The sequence below is a fragment of the Teleopsis dalmanni genome, chromosome 2, assembly GCF_002237135.1.
Source record: "Teleopsis dalmanni isolate 2A chromosome 2, ASM223713v2, whole genome shotgun sequence".
NCBI classification, from domain to species: domain Eukaryota; kingdom Metazoa; phylum Arthropoda; class Insecta; order Diptera; family Diopsidae; genus Teleopsis; species Teleopsis dalmanni.
This window is the reverse complement of record NC_051847.1, coordinates 52256536-52262578: the sequence shown is the minus strand read 5'-3', so window position 1 is coordinate 52262578 and position 6043 is coordinate 52256536.

Here is a 6043-nt window from a genome sequence, read left to right as displayed (position 1 = left end):
AAAATTAATATTGAGAAATTATTGAAATTTGGAAATTAAATACAAATTAATATAAAAAAACAAGAGTTAGTAACTTAATAGTGATTTTAATTAAAAATGCTGTATAATGCCTGAAATTAATAACAAAGTCATTCAATGCAGTCTCCAACAAGGAAAGTAAATAAAATATATATATGTTATATATTAGACACAGATTTCATGAAAAACTCTTTAGTCTTTTATTACAAAAAAAGTGTCCTACTAATTGTTGCTTTTTAATTGTATTTCTTTGTCTTTCGCCTTAGTTGCATTCTCGTTTTTAGTTGTTTATTCTATATATTCTATATTTTTATCTTTTATTTTTCTTTATATTGTTTTATTCTCTATTATATTATATTCCATACTTTACTGGAATTAAGATCTTTCCATTTTCATATTGACATTATTTTTGCAATAATAATATCCAGAAATATGTCATATATTGTCTGAAATTAAATTCCGTTGCTTTTTATATTTCTAAATCTTTTATCTATCTATCTTTTGACAAGCTATGTGTTTTTATTTATTGACTATTGTAGGCAAATGATAATTAAAACTTTTTCACTACCCAAAACGTTTCTGATCGCTACACAAAACTCATAATGCACAGCTATTAAGATTTCCGCTGGTGTTGCACACACATATAAAATTTTAATTCTTTTTTATGATAGCAAAAAACATTTTATCTGTGCCAAAAGAAAAAATATTATTTTTCTTCCGCTGATGCGGAAAGTCATTTTCTCCAATTACCAACTAACTCACAACTTATGTGTTGAACGGATACGTGCAACGTATTTTTACTGCAAGATTCGCCTTCGACTGCATTTTACATTTCTGGCGTAAAGTGCAGTGCATATGTGCCACTGCAATGGGAATGAATAGAAATATTTACCATTTTAACGATTTTATAGGTAACCTTATAATTGGAGTTTAATTCCACATGTTTCACAGTTTCATTTGTGGCATTACGGAAAAATATTAAATCAGCCAAGTGGCAGGCAAGTGCGATTTCAGACTGCATTTTTTTTTTTGCCATATTTTTTCATAATTTATATAATGTAACGCTACAATAAACTTAAAGTTTATATGTTGCAAATATTGAATATGGAAGTTGATTGTAAATAACCTAACTGAGCGGTAATATTTAATGGTCGATTCTGTTACGTCATTTAGGAAATGATTCAGCAGAGTATAAAGTAGTATTACGAAGCGAATGAAATACAGAATTAAAGTCTTTGTTTTATTTGTAATTTCCATCAGAAGTACATTTATAAATCATTAACACCAGGAACAGGAAGAAAACGAAAAGCACCTTTTCAAATTAATGGCTATGGAAAAAAATACGTACTCATTGACACCGTGTGTAAGATTGATTATTATTCAATAAAAAACACGGATTGGAATTATAAAAAAATATAATAGAAATTCGAAGCTGAATAAAGGATTTCAAGCCTATTTACGTAAATATTTTGAAAAATGTTTTTATATATAAAAAATGATGAATTAGGTATGGTTAATCAGTAAATGACTTATTAGTAATAAGAGGTTTGAAATATAAAATATTTACAATTAAATTATTTTCATGATAAGGACATTTTCAATATCTTACTTAAATATTTTATTAACTTTACTTCATTACAATGAGCTACGCGAAATCTAAATTAACATGATAAACCTTTTATTCATCAAGAGTTGGACAACAGCGTCAGTACACGACACTAGACGCTCTGATATTGAATACTCAGGTATCCCCAAAAACAAGAATTACCAAAGCTACAGTAGCCTATCAGCACAGTCTTCACCAATATTGTGTAGAATGCTCAAGTTATTTAACGACTCTTCTAAAGGCAACCAATTAAAAACGTGTACATGATGAATATATAACAGTAGCCATGATTTTTCCGACTAATAGTACAGTCTTCATCATTTTTGAAGAGCATTAAAATTTTTAAAAAGGCTTAAAGGGATTAAAACCTTCTAATCCATGGTTATAAATTTTTTTTGTTTCCAAAGTGCATTGTTGGGTTCACCTTTCATACTCAACTATGTATTTATGCAAAAAGTCCATATTCGTTTGCTTTAGCTATTTTAGTAAGAACCTATTAATGTTTAAGGTATCTAGTTTTTGGCCAAGATAAGCAACCGCAACACCTAACATGAATACTGCTATATCTGCTATACTTTTCAAATACAGTTAAGCAAAACTTCAATAAGTTGTGATTTATTTTTGTAATAGTTTTATGTGTAGCGGCAATTTATTGTGAACAAAATAAAAAAAAATTGGGAACAGATTATTAAGAGCTAAAAGAAAATAATTTAACAGTTTTAAATACTTTAAAATTATGGTTCTTAAACAATACACCCTAAAAAAAAGTATATATTTTAACTAAATGTTTCATTATTTTTCGTTTATACAACAAGGAAGTTGTTTTTCCTTACTTTTTACAGAAGAACAGAAGAACCTTCTGGGTAACAAGAATAACAATGCTTTTTAATAATTTCAATAACTATAACTACAAAAACATTTTGAATGGAATTTCAATTGACTACATTATTGCCAAGAATTAAACTGAAAATGTGAAGAAGTAGTTATTAGTATCAGGCCCATAAACTATGAAAGATATCAAGCAGAAGTATCAAAAACTAGAATACTGTCATTGAAGTTACTAAAAAGAATTAAGCCCCTCGTTTAAAACCAATTAAGGTAGATATATTTGACTTATGATGTGCTAAAAATATATAAATGACAGAGACAACAACTGGTAATAATAATATGGATATAACAATTACATATAAAAATATGAATGATAACAGAGATTATTTGAAAACTAAAATAATTTTCGTTTGTTAGTTTTTCTTTTAGTTTTCGCAGTTTTCAAATTATTTTTGTAAAATTTGAATTTGGCCAATTTAGCCAATTTCTTTGCAATTTAATTTTGTCAGTGCTCGCTTATCTTAAGCAATTTTATTGTCTTAGGAAAAATTTTGTTAAAATGTTCACATTTATAAAAGCTACTCCGAACGATATGCTATAATGGGAATATGTATATTCCTTAACGCAATATGTTACAACAGACAACTCTCACGTATTGTACACCGCAATAAGGAGTATGAGTATATAAAAATACCACAACAGAGTGGAAGACAAGTGTTTCATTGCAGAATAAGAAGACTAACGTAGTTTAGATAATCTAAGCGAATTTTTACCGTCATGCTTACGTAATAATTTCAGACCGCAAACTCTAATGGAAGCAATTTATAAACATAAAAATGCAAAACAGTTGCAAAAAAGGAAAACTCCAGTAGTAACAACAACTGCAAAAATGGTGCAACAAAACATGACTAAAACAGTAATAGCAACTGCAATAATAACAACAATAATAATAACAACAACAATATAGCGGCGGCAACATCAACGTCAACGACGTCTACAACGACAATAAACTACTTCTGAAAAGAAAAATGTCGCAACAAACCAAAAATAAAAAACCAGCAACTGTTTTAGCCAAGAATATAAATTTGGCTAGAAATAACAACGTGAAAATATCTTTTAAATGCAACTTAAAAGGAAAAAAATTGTGCAAATATTCGTATGTATTCGCATTACGTACTTTGTACAACAACAAAAGAGCAACAACAAAGTATCTTTGCAAAGATAAAAGTTTGAAAAAAAAATATTGAGAAAAAATTTGGATAAATTTATTTTCAAACAATTGCAGTTTAAGAAATAACAATGTAAGTGAAGGTGTCGAAGTTGGAACGACTAGAAGATGAAGGTAAAATATGGAAAATTTCGACACCTAGTAAGAATTGAAAAAGTATCTACATGCTGCAATAGATAGCATAGTTTTTGATACAAACTTTTTTTTAAATATTACCTACACTATTCTATTGAACTAAGTAAAGATTCCAGAATCTAATTTATATTTCATTAATATTTTTTTCAACTATTTACATTATACAATACGTATATACATTTATTTCATTGTTGGCTTCAATTTATAATTCTTCATACCTAAATAAGATCAATATGAAATAATTCAAATCGTTAGATTACAGTCTATTACCAGAAAGATGCACAAACAATCAATTGACAATGATATGCACTACAGCTAAGTATAAACTCTATGATCAATTAATTTCAAATATAAAAGTAAAGAATAAAAAGGAGACAATTTTTTCCCATATTTTAAAATATTTTTTATATATTTATATATTTTTATATATTATAACATATTTAAAAAAAAAACAGATTTTATAGCGATTTTTGTATAAATCCCAGTTAATTGCATAAATATTTTAAATTGCTGCTTTTCATATTTAAAGAGAAGTTTCTCGAATAAAAATATAATTAATTTATTCAATTATTCTATAGCTGGTTTATGATTTCCTTCTAATATAGCACAACAATTAAATTTGATAATGTACTTTCAAAGCAAATTAATAAAACTCTAAGTGCGAATATACAAGTTAAGTACAGCTTTTGGTCATATGGCTAATGAACGCTGACTTTGAGCTTCAAATTTGACAGGGCATGAATTCAGTCTTCAATATGTGTAATCTCAAAATATTACTTACAAATAATTAAATACAAGAAATAATTCCAAAACAACTGATAATGGGTATTTGTCAATATTCGAAACAGTTGCATGGTCATCATTTTTGTTGTTGTGGTTTACTATTTTTTGAAACCTCTCTACCAAACATAATAGTTTTTATTAAGTAAAATATTGCCTTCCGTCATGATTGTCGTTAAATTACAACTAAAAAACTGCTGATTTTTTTATAGTATTTTATCAATACATAAAAAAATCCACAAAATCCAGTTTGTAATAGGAACAGTATTATTGCTATTTTGAAAATTTTCTAAATTTAAAAAATTTTTGGTTCGCATAGTATCTACAGAGGCAAATAAATCATATAGAACTTAAATCGAGGCAATAAACTTTCGATTTTTTTTCTCTGTTCTTGCTAAATCTCTAAATAGTTTTTTAAAGAGAATTTTATAGAACAGATTTTGTAAAAATAATGTCGTTTTGTTTTTGTATTCTAACATTAAAAACAGTTCCTCTCTTGTTTTGTGCTTAGTTTTCAAAATTCAATAATCAATCTCACTTACAATCCGATTTGAAGTATGTTATTATAGCCATAACATTCTTTAATATAAAACTGAGATCCTAAAAAATTGTGAATAAATTAAATGTTTACTTTGAATATCTACATGTTTTAGTTATCTCTGATATATATATCTATCTGCTGACGTATGCGGATGTTAAACAATATTATATATGATTAAGTAAACATATTAAATATAAATAAAGCTCAAACAACATATTTTTTTATTATAGTATAAGACTTTCAAAATATTTTTACCTAAAACATGTATTTTTGCATATTTTATATAATATTGACATTCGGCTATCTTTTAGGAACCATAACGTGGGAATGTAAATGATCAAATAACATTTCAAAACAGGATTATTACTTTTTTTCGCCATCAAAAAGAGGCAAATTGAATTTTAAATGCGCTTGAAACAACAACGAAAAAAAAACAGAAATTGGGTTAATACAAATTTGACAACAACCCAAGAGACATAAACAGAAATAATGTTGCCATAAAGTGGAATCGTGCACTTTGAAAAAAGTGGAATAATAAAAAGTAAGGAAAAAATATATTTTTCTAAGGGTGAGATACAGTTAGTGGGCAAGAAAGAATTATATAAAATTCAACAGTTCCAGTAAAGCAACAATTTGAACAACACGTAGTAAAAGAAAGGGAACAGGCCAAGAATAAGAATAAGAATACGAGTATTTGCTAAACAATTCAAAAGCAAAATGGCAACAATCGTACCAGGACACATGCATATACTATACATACTCAATCGTGCAGATACTTTTACAACATTCCACAATATAGTACAAAAAAACAAAAGAAAACAAAATAAATTTGTTAGCTACAATACAAATAAATCAGGTAGGTATGAAAGAATCATGTAATTACGAACGTGTGTTGCAAGTAAAAAAG